At 44.6% G+C, this 14,718-nt stretch overlaps 1 long non-coding RNA gene across 1 annotated transcript in view; it reads left to right on the top strand.

The window, feature by feature from the left end:
- LOC125425791 overlaps positions 1-11,699 on the top strand; it is a 29,279-nt gene extending 17,580 nt beyond the window's left edge. Inside the window, exons 2-3 of the long non-coding RNA XR_007243450.1 lie at positions 10,384-10,523; positions 11,396-11,699. This is a non-coding gene — a long non-coding RNA (uncharacterized LOC125425791). The remainder of the gene's footprint in view (positions 1-10,383; positions 10,524-11,395) is intronic.
- The last annotated feature ends 3,019 nt before the right edge of the window (positions 11,700-14,718 follow it).

Genomic DNA, 14,718 nt, shown 5'->3' with positions numbered 1-14,718 from the left:
TGCCTGCACGGATGCATGTAAATGTGAAAACAGGAAAACAGATTACTTTACTCCAACTGCAACCTGTTATACATTTGCTGTGCAGAAGGGGCCAGAGAGAGACAGAGAAAGAGAAGAAGAGAGGTTCTACAAAATTTCAGAGTTTAACTCTGCAGATACTCAAAGGCTGGCAATGGCTTCCCAAACCTTCCTATCCTCCTGCTTGGGCACCACTCTGTGATGTATAACATAAAGCTACTGCATAGGCTGAAGTTGCAAAAGAGTGTATTGATTTCTCCACAAAGAGAAACCCTTAGTTTAAATGAGGGGGGAAAAAGAGAATAAGAGGAATGAATGGCTATAACTAAAAAAGAATGGAGTTTTGGAAAAAGGAACTCCTTTCCCTATAACAATGCTCCTAAAAATGTGTCTATCAATTTAGCTTGCTTTCTTCCCTGGAAATTGATAAGAGTCATCCAACATCTGCAGGTGACAATAACAGGATTTAATATTTAATAGTTAGTGATTTAAAACAGCTTTCTAGGTACTGGCAAATGTCTCCTTATTCTGTAACCACAGCAGCAGGGGGCGGGGAGATGCTGCCAATCAGTGGTGGGATTCAAAAATTTTAGTAACAGGTTCCCATGGTGGTGGGATTCAAACTGTGGCGTAGCGCCAATGGGGCTGGGTGGGGCACAACGGGGGCATGGCCAGGCATTCCTGGGTGGGGCTGTGGCAAGGACGCAGCCACTGCACCAGTCCTTGGGCGGGAAACGAATGCACGCAGGTGCAGGCTGCCACGCACGCCCATGCACCTCCTGCTAGACTGCTTCAAGTTCAGCGTGCTACTGCTGAGAGGAGGGGCGTAACTAAGGCAAAAATCACGTGACAAAATCACCAATTAGTAACCCCCTCTCAGCACACACAAATAATTAGTAACCTACTCTCAGGAACCTGTGAGAACCTGCTGGATCCCACCTCCGCTGCCAATATATTCCATATAACTGGAAACACTGCTGAACAAATCCTGTCCCCCCCCCCCCAAAGCCCTAATGTCCACAACCCTTGAACCAGGCCAGGCAGGGAAGTCCAGCCACCTCAGCCACGCTCCCTGCTTCATCCTATTTGTTTTCAAGTGGGAGTCACTGTATTCCACAAGACAAATGGGCTGTAATAGGGACTGGTCCAGCTTGGCCCAAGCTCATTGGGGTTTGGGAGCACTTGCCACTATCAGTACTGATTTGGGAGAGCACCAAGGAATACTGGGGCTGCTATACAGAGGTAGGCAATGGCAAACCACCTCTGCCCAGCCCTGCTGTAGCCAACCTGACCTTCATGGAGGGAACAGGATGGACTTTCTCCTGGAATGCTGCCCTGTCAGACCTGCCAGAATAGTGCCCTGAACAGAGAAGCCTGTTTGAATTCAGAAACTCCATATTGGGACTGGACAAGACTGCCTAATGATCCCCCCTACCTCATGACTGGCACATGCGCAGGGAACTACATTTGAATATGAACAACAGCACACCTGGGCAAAACCAGTTCTCTTTTGTCTATATTTGTTAACCTTTACTCTGACTCTGATGAGCTGAAACCCATATACACAGGCAATATATCGGTCAAGTTACCCAACGCTCCTTAAGCCACGCTAAGTGACCTTGCGATCGACAGCTAATTTGCCCCACCAAAGAGGGTCGTTGTGTCCCACCATTTTGATTAATACTGCCCTGATCTGAATGGTCCAAGTTAGTCGGATCTTAAACTGAGCAGAAGCTGAGCCCTGGTTAGCATTTGGATGGGAAACCACCCAGGGAATCCAGGACCTTACACAGAGCCAGGCAACAGCAAACCCACCTCTGAATGTCTCTCCCCTTGAAAATCCTATAGAGGGCACTTTCGCACATGCAGAACAATGCACTTTCAATCCACTTTCACAATTGTTTGCAAGTGGATTTTGCTATTTTGCACAGTAAAATCCAGCTGCAAAGTGCATTGAAAGTGGATTGAAAGTGCATTATTCTGCATGTGCGAAAGTACTCAGAGTCACCATAAGTTGGCCATGATTCAATGGTACTTTCCACCACCACAGAACTGAATTAAATTAATTCACTGTTATGGGGGCCCCCAGCCCATGTGTTTGTGCTCTCTAGGGGACCAGGGGGTGTGCAAACATGACCATACCATAGGTGCCGGAAGCAGCTTTCAGATGTATGTAGAATGATTACTATTATGATTCATAGGAATACAAAGGGAGTTCCGGCCTGTTACACGCTGAGAGACAGTAATATTCCAAGGGAGGAAAGGTACTTGAGCATCCGGATAGGTCTTGAGACTGTGTGTGCTCAGGCTGCAATGTGACATTTATGATATTGAGAATGACATCCCTGGCCAAGCTTCTTAACAGCTTCCCCAGTCTAACCATTAGGGCTTTAGCAGTTCCAGGGTAAAACTAGCATCACCCCTGGGTAACATCAGCAGAGACTGCTACCAGGAGGACCACCAATATTATTACTAGCTGCAATAAAAAAAGCACTTCTTAAAATGTTTTTTCCACCTAATTGTCAAAACTGAATAATATTATCAGCTTTTTTATCCTTTGAGTATTTCTCTAATAAGAAAGCAGAGAGATGCACAGCAAATAAAAGGAGAAGATTTGAGGATGCAAAGCAATCATGCAAAATGACTTTCATATCAGTTCGATAAGCAGCTGAAATTTAATAACTACATCTCTCCTATGGTGCCAGATGAAAGTTTAATACTTTACGCTTTTGCTTCCTTTTTTTTCCTGCTTGATGCTCATTCAGAACCATAACTTTTCCTTTTATAGACCATGAGCAGGGGAGGAGGTTAGGTGCAGTGGATTAATCAAGGCTCTGGAGACACAGGCCAAATCTCAGCCTACTAGAAAGAAGGGGGGGGGGATGTTTCTTATTTCCTAATCTAAGACACAGGGAAAAAAATAGAGGTGGAGGCACAGAAACCTGATGGCCATTCAAAATACCACTGAGACATATCTTCTGGGTTGCCGAACCGTCCTGTTCACTGAGACATATGTGGATCTTCTTACACAAATCCTCTTGGGCTTTTCTGGAATTATTTCAGATGTTTTAGAAGAAGAAGAATTGGTTTTTGTGCCCCACTTTTCTCTGCCTTTAAGGAGTCTCAAAGCAGCTTACAATCACCTCCTCTGCTCAACTAGCATCCTGTGAGGTAGGTGGGACTGAGAAAGTTCTGAGAGTACTGTAACTGGCCCAAGGTCACCCAGCCGGATTCATGTGGAAGAGCAGGAACTAATATCCAGTTCTCCAGATTAAGTTCCACCGCTCAGGTGGAGGAGTGGGAATCCAGTTGTCCAGATTACAGTCCACCATTCTTAGCCACTATACTATGCTGGCTGGATCACAAATGTGCGTTGGAAATTTAACTTTCTGTTTCTTTATGCCAAATCTTCCCCATTAATTTGATGCAACTTGAATGCTATTTTTGCATCAATTGCCTATAGATTGGTAGTATATGGGATATAATGTCTGAAAACGGAGTAAAAATAGATGATAAGGTAGTGGTGGCGAACCTTTGGCACTCCAGAATTGGCCATGCTGGCAAGGGCTGATGGGAATTGTAGTCCATAACATCTGGAGTGCCAAAGGTTCGCCACCACTGTCAAAGAAATCAGGAACACCAGCAATGAAATGAAAACTTCACAACACCATGGCCTGTTCCGCATGAGCCTGTGAAGCAGCAGCTCACCAGTATAAACAATATCGGTGGAGCCCCAGGATCTTTCACACGCTTCCATGCGGGTGGCCCCAGAGCCGCCATGGCCTGCAGAGGCACCTTCACATGGAGGTGCCTTTGTTTTGTTTGTAAACTTACATTCCATTCCCCTGCAGAGCTCTGCAGGAACGAGGGGACATGCCCTCGTGGTCATGGCAATGCCTCGGGGGGCAGAGGGCAGGAGGCGTGTCCACTCATCACTGCAGAGCTCCGCAGGGGAAGGGAAGATAGGCTTACAAACAAAATGGAGGCACCTAAAAGTGGTGCCTTATGACCCAGTGCTGTTCACTCGGCACCGGGTGCAAAAAGCTGTTTCTGAAAAGACCTGCTAGGTTAACAAGCCATGGAAATACCGTTTTCCCACCAGTTGGGGGAGAAAGCACGGTACTGCCTCATTTCAGAGGCGGTGTCCGTGCGAAGTTCTCCCCCCAACCGATGTCTTTACCGGCCCCGCACCAGTGATTTTGGCCCATGTGGAGTGGGCCTAAGTGTGTGTAAAGTGCTCTCAAGTCACAACTGACTTATAGCAACCCCTGATGGGGGTTTCAAGGCAAGGGATTAAGCAGAGGTGATACATGGACAAAACACAGTTTAAGCAAGAACTCCCCACTGCTTAAGTGCCGAACACGAATTTATTCCGGTTCTGGAACACGCTCCCCCCTTATCCTGCGTTTTTTCAGAACCTGCATTGAAGTGCACCTTTTTTCCCAATCACACTCCAAAGCTGGATCAGTGGGGAGAAACAGGGGACAGATGTGGCTTATCCTTCCAGCCCTTCGAACCTTCCAGCCAATCAGGGTGCAGTGGGCTGTGTGCAGAGCGCACAACCTTTTTTTGTGCCGTGCTGGGCGTGGCTACGAAGGAACGTAAATAGGAAGCTACGGTATAATGATTTTGATAAATTCTTTATGCGTGGCTATATTTGAACGTAAAAATGAGAAGAATAACATGAATTTTCAATCAGGGCGGAGTAGCGTTCCCGCTCCAGCAAAATAGCCAATCAGAAGGTGGGGAAATTCTGCCTACGCATCTACGTAGCAACGTAGCTATGTGGAAAAAAAGTTTATAAAAGTGCCCACCCCACCCCAACACAACAAGACAGCCAATCAGGATGAGGAAGAACAGACCCCCGCCAAGCAGATCACGTGTTCGTGGGGAGTGTTACATTGCTTGAATCCGCAATAGACATCGAGGTCTTCACTAGACACACGCTGCTATGGGGGGAGAGAAACTGTGATGAAAAGGTGCTGTTTCTTTTGAAACCTGGTTGTATCCGGCTTTAATTTCTCAGTGGGGAAATGACCAAGGACAGAAAGCTGATAGCCAGTATAATATACTGTTTAGAGTGTGAGACTACGATCAGGCAGTGTGTGTGACTTGAGATAGGGTAATAATAATTTACTATTGGTCCCTGGTTCCAGAGAAGTGCAGTAAGCCTCAACAAGGACTAGGGCTTTTTTTGGCCCTGGTTCCACTCTGGTGGGGCGCTTTGTCTAGGATCTCATGCAATTCCACAGGGCCTTTAAAACAGATTTGTTCCACCAGGCTTAGGGTTGCGGCAGCCTGCTGGTCTCACCCCTCCTCCCTTCCCCCTCCTTCCCCTCCTCTAATCCCCCTTTTCCAGTGGTGAGATTCAGTAGGTTTGCACCACTTCGGCAGAACCAGTTGTTAAATTATTTGAATCCCACCACTGTGCCTTTCCCTTTCTTTTTCCTGTTTCCCATTCCTTCTGCCCCCACTAGTGTGGATGCACTATACCCCATGCTAGATGGATTGCACTCCAAGATGTTTTAGTGCTGCCGCTTGAAACTATTAAAATGGTCGAATTTATAGAATGGTTTAATAACAATGTTGACATTGATTGTTTTAATTGGTGTAAATGTTTATTTTTTAAATTTAAGTTGTGTTAGAAGCCATCTCGAGCCCGGAAGGCGGGGAGGGGCCGCCTATTAACTCGAATTATATATATACACAAACTAGGACCTGGCCAGGCTGTGCTCAGGCCTGATTTGATCTAGATCTCACTGATTTATCTTTTTGATGTCTGTAAAACTCTCCCTCTACATCATATTTCAAATGAACCAACCTTCTTCCTGTCAGCTTTCTTCATTGTCTAACATTCTCACCCATAAATAATAAATGGGAATACTATGGCATAAATTAACTTGATCTTGGTTACCAATGACACATCCTTACTCTTAGGACTCTTTTCTAGACCACTCATGGCTGCCCTTCCCAGTGTCAATCTCCTTCCGATTTCTTGGTTGCAGTCTTCCAAGATTCAAATCTGCAGTGCCATGGACACTTGCTGAGTGGCTTTGGGCCAGTTGTTCTTAGCTTAATCTTCCTTTTTAGTGTTGCCATAAGGATAAAATTGAGGACAGGAGAACAATGTAGATTAATTTGGGTTCCCATTGGGGAAAAATTATTTGATGTAAATTCAATAAATAAATAATAATGACATCTGAAGAAGAAGAAGAAGAAGAGGAGGAGGAGGAGGAGGAGGAGGAGTTTGGATTTATATCCCCCCTTTCTCTCCTGTAGGAGACTCAAAGGGGCTTACAATCTCTTTGCCCTTCCCCCTTCACAGCAAACACCCTGTGAGGTGGGTGGGGCTGAGGGAGTTCTGAAAAGCTGTGACTAGCCCAAGGTCATCTAGCTGGCATGTGTGGGAGTGCACAGGCTAATCTGAATTTCCCAGATAAGCCTCCACAGCTCAAGTGGCAGAGCGGGGAATCAAACATGGTTCCTCCAGATTAGAATGCACCTGCTCTTAACCACTACACCACTGCTGCTCCCCGTGAAGATGGTAGGGGCAGATAAAATGTATTTGTGGGGGGATATGGAGGCTGCCAAGATCAGGTGAATGGTGTGGGGAGGGAGGATCCAGCAGAATGTTTGGTGGTTCCTGTAAATCCTCTCAGGTTCCCTGTTTGTTTCTCCTTATTGTGTATGTTTTTGCTTTCCTTGAAATTGCTCGCTAAGTATCCTGAGTAGGAGCTTCAAAATTCACCTTGAAATGGTAACTGTGTTCCCAGGACTCATCAACATTGTTCATTATGCAGAGAAATTCTGGACTGAATATGGGATCTCATCCGGCCACATGTAGGTACCAAGAGGAAAATGGTCCTCAGAGGTTGCTTAACAACATATTTAAATACTTTATGTGGGTCAAAGACAGTAATATTTATTTATTTAGACCATTTCTGTACCAGCTGTCTGTACAGTCCTCAAAGTGCCTTAGAAAACAAAACATAATAATAACATAGGCACCCTAAAAGATGAAGCGATTAATAAAATATTTAAAAAACAGTATTAAAAGCTAAGGGCCCTTCCGCACACACAAAATAATGCATTTTCAAACCACTTTCACAACTGTTTGCAAGTGGATTTTGCTATTCCGCACAGCTTCAAAGAGCACTGAAACAGTTTGAAAGTGCATTATTCTGCATGTGCAGAATGAGCCTAAGAAAGAGCATAAAAACAGCTTCAACACACGTAGCACCTCAAAACAAGTATCAAGAAGACTTCCAAAGTGACTTCCAACCTGTGGTGAGCTCTGAATTAATGACCTCCAAAATGTCCTATCATTAAAAGCCTTGCTCGGGTCTTGCAAACTGGGGGCTGTAGCTTCATTGAGTCACTCCTCCTCATGTTGGGTCTTCTTTTTTTCCTGCTGCTTCAACTTTCCTAGTATGATTGCCTTTTCCTACGATTCTTATCTTCTCACCATGTGACCAAAGCATGATAGCCTCAGTTTAGTTATTTTAGCTTCAAGGGACAGTTCAGGCTTGATTTGATCTAGAAGCCACTGATTTTTCTGTTCGGCTGTCCGTGGTATCTATAAAACCCTCCCCCCAACACCACATTTCAAATGAATCACATTTCTTCCTGTCAGCTACATGGTTTTTAAATGGTAGCCCACAAATCTGCCATTTAAGGAAGGACTGAGGCTAACAACTCTGACCGGGATGGCCCAGCCTTGTCTGATCTTGTCTGCTCTCAGAAGCTAAGTAGGGTCAGCCTTGGCTAGCACTTGGATGGAAAAAAAACAAGGAATACCAGGGTTGCTATGCAGAGGAAGCCAATGACAATAAACACACACACACACACACACACACACACACACACACACACACACACACACACACGTTAGTCTATTGCCTTGAAAGCCCTACAGCATTGACATAGGTCTGCTGTGATTTGACAGCACTTTAGACACAATTGATAGGAAAATGGCCCTCGGCTTTTGTTTGATGGAGGTCACTGTTCCTAGGCAAAAAGACACATAAAGCGATAACGTATTTATTTTTTCTGTCGAATTGGGGAGCAGAGCAGGACTGACCAAAAGGAGGCTTTTTGTGTGAGCAACATGGACTGCCAAGGAAACTGGTGAGGTCTGCGAGAAATGTGATTGGCATTCTAACTTCCCGATGACATGCAAGCCGAACCCCTCATCCAATCACCTCACTGTTTTGTTTGAAGTTCAAATTAGACAGCACGTCAATCCGCTTTGCATCCGCATGGCTCACAGCGTTCAGCCTGACAGCTGTCTGAGTAGCTGCTTCTGCCCACTTTCCTGCATAAGTCGCTTCCATATGCTGCCAGTTCACAAGCAGACTGTGCCTTGGTAAATAAGTGCCAGGTGTAACATGTCTCGGAGCCAATCAGAGGAGCTTTTTGTCATGATGCAAGATGAGAATCGCAGGGCTTTCTAGGGAACTGGAGGCCAGCTGCAATTCTCACGAGGCAGGGCAAGGACGCACATGTGCAAATGGTTTCTGATCTGGGCGGTTTCCCTATCCGTGCTACTAAAACTATCACAAATCATATACATGGATCATCGATAAATGCTGGGTTTCAATAACATCCTATGCTTTGATGTTTGGCTAAGTAGTCCTTAGTGACGCTAATGACTGTTGATCAGTTTGAATCAGAAGCATTGTTGCGCATGCACGCTGTTGGAAAAATCCAACGTGAACGGGTTCAGCAGGCATTCATGGCAGCTAAGCACAAAAACGAAACGGATAGAGTTATGTGCGCACAGCTGGTTGCCGCATGAGACGTTCAACAGTTGAACACGTTCGCAGCAAAACTCATAGCGTCCCTCATGTTTGAGAGATCGGAAAGTCTGGGTCTTGCCAGAAAGGTCTTGCCTTTTGTGTTTGCCTGAATGCATAACGGGAATTGAAAGAGTTTTTATGTCCTGCATGCTTAATTTCTTGAACTTGTCTGTTGAATAATGAATTCATTGAGGGTGTGGGTGTTTGCTATTACATACTTAACTTCCTGACCATAGGACAGATATGTGCAGCCTGACCCTGAAGAATGAGCCTTGGAGTACTTTCTTAAGGTATCTCGTTGTAATATCAGTTATTTCCAGTTTCCTGATTGTGCCAAAGATGTAGCGCTGCATGACGTTGTTGGCTGTGAGGTGTTTCTTGGTGCCTGGATTTATAAGCACGTGTAATAAATACATACCTTAGAGAAGGGATCCCCAAAATTGTTGAACCTCTAGGCCAGTGTTACCGCGCTGCTCAGGGTAACACTTTCCTTGCTCTAGAGTATCCTGCTCTCGGCAGCGCCCAGGAACCCAAGCAAGACCCGACACGGCTCGGATAAAATAAAAGTGATTTATTGAGATGCTGACCTAAGTGTCAGCACCTCCGCTCCACACAACGACTGCGCTGCCTAGCAGCCTTACAACCCCTTAAGTACACTTTCTCCCGTCGGGAGCCCGGGAGACTCAAAGACAGCCCACCACCATTCATTAACAGAATTCCAAACAACCAATCATTCATTTGCAACATGCAGGAACCAATCAGAGTTCGATAAGCATTCCCTTCTTGAGTTTCGCGCCAGAGTAGGGCGAGGCGATGACGTGTCCACTGGCGGGAAAACACAAAAGGTTTCCCCAGGTGTTCGGGGTCAGGAAGCAGAGGGTGATGATGAGAGCTTCCTTATCTGCCTGCTGACGGGATTAGGCAGGGCGAGGCGCTTCGACTGAGGTCTTCCTTTGTCCGCGTGCATCAGGAACCTTTACACGTGAATAGGATGTGCCCAGGTGGAGCGGAGATGGCTCGCTGCCTTGGGCTAAGGAGGTTCCATACAGTCACAAATACAAAGAAACTTACAAATCTTATTTCACTATCTAATACAGGTAATTTCTATCTAGCTAGCACAGAGAACAGGACAGTTTATAAACCTTAATTCGAACACAGTCCAGAAGTGGAGGAATTTCACTTCTGGCTCCGCTATCACCAGGGGTCTGCAACCTGCGGCTCTCCAGATTTCACGGACTACAATTCCCATCAGCCCCTGCCAGCAGGCTCTAGGCTCTTTTGAAATTTTGAGAACACTCATTGAGTGCCTTCACCAAACAGCTGCCGAGCTAGCCATAGCTAATTGGCAAATAACTATCATGAGTTTGGTCTAGTGCGAGTCCCGTCATCCAATCACCAAATATTGAGAAGTTTCAACCCAAATGTTTTCTTTCTTTCTTTCTTTCTTTCTTTCTTTCTTTCTTTCTTTCTTTCTGTTTGTTTGTTTATATTATTAAACTTGTATACCGCCCTCCCCCAGAGGGCTCTTGTGATAAGAATGACTATATCTTTTTGGTGTTCCTTGCAGACAGAAAGGTGATGCCTCCTGGACTCCGCTGAAGAACCTACTGCCCCAAAGAATTGGAGGACAGCCGGGACTATCGCTTTGCTTAGGAGAACATATCCATTGGGAAAGAAGGCAGTGAGCCCCAGAAAACACATTGGCAGGTACCATGATTCCCAAGGGAACTAGATTTGCCAACCTCCAGGGTTGTGGCTGGAGATCTCTTGGGATAACAACTGATCTCCTGGTGACAGAGATCAGTTCACCTGGAGAAAATGGCTTAGACTCTGTGGCATTATACCCCCCTGAAATCCCTCACCTCTCCAAACCCCACCCTTCTCAGGTTGTGAACCCCAAATTTCCAGGTATTTCCCGACTTGGATCCGGCAACCTTAAAGGTCACCACAATGGAGATGTCGGCCTTAGAGGGATGGGTGGTTTTCTTTGGGAATCACTGTCTAGTGCAGGAGTAGGGAACCTGCGGCTCTCCAGATGTTCAGGATCTACAATTCCCATCAGCCCCTACCAGCATGGCCAATTGGCCATGCTGACAGAGGCTGATGGGAATTGTAGTTCCTGAACATCTGGAGAGCCGCAGGTTCCGTACCCCTGGTCTAGTGTGAGAGGTTTACTGCTTAAATCCTGATTCCTAGCCCTGTCCCAAGCAATTTGTTTCAAAAGCTGCTTTACTTTCCTTTTGGGTCTGATCAAAACATTTTTTTTCACCCCCCAACTTCCTCTAAAGTGGCCACCCAAGGGGGAACTTTCATTTTTTTTCATATTTCTATGCAAAAAAAAGTTGATGGCAACTGAAGTGGAATTTTACTTCGGCCTTGCTGATCAAGTGAAAGGAATAGCCCTTTTTTTGGTCAGATGGAAGACAGAAGCGAGGCTCTCATACCATGGAAGTAAGTTCAGGCAAAAGAGAAGGAACGACTGTGCGTAATGTATTTTCTAGTAATGCTGCCTCCTGATCTATGGTGCTTTAAGCCCATTAAGTTGCTGAGATGGAACTTTTTGCTTTTTTAAAAAAAAGGTATAACATTTTGAAGCAGGAAAAGAGGGGGTGGATCGGAGTTCAAATTCAAGAAGTTCACATGAAGAAAGAAGGCTCCGGACTGGACAGATGGACCCAGCATTCTCACTCATGGAAAAAAGAATAATAAAAATCATGCAAGTATGAGATCAAGATGCATGATTTGAATGGGGGAAAAAATGCTAACCAACGTGTCACTGGAAAGTAAAGGAACAATAAAATAGCTCAAGGAGTCTGATTTCTGTTTCTTGGTAATGATATGTTATATGTCTTGGTTTTGTATAAACCTCACCTTTCCTAGGAAGTTTGTGATTGTTTAATTTCCTTCCTTGAGTGGTGCTTTCATTTGGGGAAACTCTTCTCACTGTTGCGAACCCTTCAGTCTGAAAAATATAATAATACACCAGACTTTGGAGATGAACCTAACAGAAACGGGTGTCATTATTCATAAAATAATTGAGTTTACACCCCTAAAAGGATTTCTGTAATAGCTCCTCTTCTCCTTTTTAAAAAGTATTTACATTTCATTTAAAATCACTGATTCCAAAGGCAAGGTAAGAAGAAGAAGAAAAAACTCTACCTCCAACAACTTCCTGTAATTGTGAATTATTGTGAGGGAAACAGAAGGAAAAGATTTGGAAATTATGAGCCATTATGCTCAAGAGAGAGAAGAAAAAGAAGAGAGAGAGAGAGAGAGAGAGAGAGAGAGAGAGAGAGAGAGGCAGTGGGGAAAAAAAGACATCTCGCCTTCATGAAACACAGCTGACAAGCTCGACTAAATTACCCCCGGACCATTACAAAAATCACTTAATTGCCAACCATTTTGTTAGGTCAATTGACTCTAATTGAAAAAATAACAAAAAGCTTATTATGCTGCAAATGCGGCCGTGGAAAATGAGTCTTCTGTTAGGAGGAAACAATAATTCTAAATTTCAGCTGCTGCTAACACTCCAAAGTTCAGTGTTTTTTTCCCTTCTGATAGCATCGACTATGCAGCAGAAAGCAGCCTATCCTTATGTTGATTGATATTTCTTTTAATTCATGCTCCCATGCCTGGTGTTATCCCCTTTGGTCCCACTACACACAAACCATGTTGTTTTGTTTTGCTTCGTTTTCTCCCCGTTTTACCATCCTGCCTTCCCTCTGGGTACCAAGATTCCAGCTCCTTTTTATCTCAGGTGTTGTCTTTGGCCAGTGGAACCTGCAGCTTTGCGTCCAAGCGGCATTACTTTACAACGTTGCTTTCTGGTGTTCTGAAAATCACATTCCACAACTGCTCCCTTCGCACCTATCCCCTAAAGACAGTAGGACAGAACACGGTTGATCTTGTGGTAAAAGCTACCATTGTCCTTTTATCCCATCTGCGCATTTTTTTTCCATTTTCAGGCTGCCGTGCTTGAAAAATGTCTGAGATATAATAAAATCGAGAGAAGGGGGGAAATAGGCGCCATCTCTTGAATGGCGCAGAGGGCTATAATTAAAATCAGCCCATGAATATAGGTGAAGGATTATTGCATAAGGGTACCTTTTCTTTTCTAGGATGCTTTACAGGAGTTTGTACCGTTTCGCCCAGATAAACTGTCTGGAGCGCTCTTATTGTCCGAGTGATAGAACTGAATAGTGGAGATTTATAATGGGGCCAAGTCGAGACTTACTTAGAGAAGTAATTATTTCTTGTCCATAGAACCAGGAGGCGGCAAGAGTTGGCTCCAGCCTTTTGTTCTATTGCCTCGGTATGAAGAGGTCGGGAAATTGCATGAAGTTCTGAGTAGCTCCGGCGTGTGATTAAATAGTTGCATTGAACTCTATTTGCATGCTCGGTTTGCCTCTTGCATTATCCTCGGAACAGTCACCGGTTTCATCTTCCCCCCCAACAGCTGCCTTGTTGGGATGCAGGTTGATGAAGGCCTCCGCTTGGACTTCTCAGTCTCATGACTGAACCAGTAACAAAACAAAAGGGGGGGGGGGAACCCCAACAGTGTCAAATGTGCCGTACAGCATTAATAACACTGAACTGGGCAGCTGCCTGTCCCACTACCGGAACTGTCACATGAGGTATTCAACAGTGATTTCAGTACCAGTGATATGATGCCTGGTTGCACTGTGTTTGTGCTTGGCGTAACCACCATCATATGGTTCTTATTGTCCTCAGTATAATTTTTGTATCGCTTAGCCAGAAAGGGGATATTGCTAAATATACTGAACTGTTGTGTTCTCTTTTTTGGGGGTGGGGGTGGGGGGGGGGAGGCATTTGCAGCTGTGTATAATCAATGGAACGTTCTTTTGGCATGCACCAGGAGGTTAGTAAAGACCTTGACATGCTGCTGAATTTATGAGCAGTGGCATTGTTTGAAATGTGCCTAATTTTGATTTCTACAGGTGTCGGGGAGGGAGAAGGGCGGCAGCTGAAATCTACAGCTAATCTAAGGGTTTTATTTAAGCCAAAATTTGCTAGGCTCCCAAAATATCTATCTCTGAAAGGGATAGTAAAATCCATATAATATCTCCAACAAAATACATGAAAACAAAAATAAGAAAGGAAGACTCTGGGGCAGTTTGAAACCACACCTCCTAACCTCTTAGACAATTAATGGATAGAGAAGTTTTGCAAAACAGGCTAGGAAAATATGCAGTTTGGACTCAACATCAGTAAGGTATACTAAGAATGGGCAGAAGAGGAGGGAGAAGTCAGCTGAACAAAATCTCCCTGAATTCTACTTTTTTTTGTGAAATTCAACCGCCCCCCCCCCTCCAACAAAAAAAGATAATTAACTTCGGCAACAGTCTGAAAGACAGAATATTAACTTGATAGCATCTTGAAAGGAATGGCAAAATGCAACACCATCAGGGGAAGCAGGGAGGGGGAGAAAAAGAGGATTCACGTACCAGATAGAACCAATTTCTTTCAAATGAGGAGGAAAGCCCTACAGAGAGAAATAAAAGTGAGGAATGGTGAATTCTGTAACACTTGCCAGACCGATGAGCTTCATCAATTAATCACAGCAAAATAATCACCACCTACATTAAAGAATAATACATGAAAAGGACAGGGCATAGCTTTAACTTATTCAGAAAGGGCTGACTCCCTAATCCCTCTGAGTCCTGACATGTTAACTGGGTAGCGACTAATTAGATGTCAAAAATTCATAAGCACTCTTTAATATTGCATATATCTGCGGCAGACATTTCAATATGAGAGCTGTATACACAGAGAAGTCACTATAGCATTAAAACGCAGCGGGGCGGGATGAATAAAAAGCAAAACAATAAAAACAATGGCCCTTCAACCCCCTAGAGGATGCCTTCTTTGGAACGGTGTGCTT

This window comes from Sphaerodactylus townsendi, linkage group LG02 (genome assembly GCF_021028975.2).
Source record: "Sphaerodactylus townsendi isolate TG3544 linkage group LG02, MPM_Stown_v2.3, whole genome shotgun sequence".
NCBI lineage: Eukaryota > Metazoa > Chordata > Lepidosauria > Squamata > Sphaerodactylidae > Sphaerodactylus > Sphaerodactylus townsendi.
This window is presented reverse-complemented; position numbering and strand designations above follow the sequence as displayed.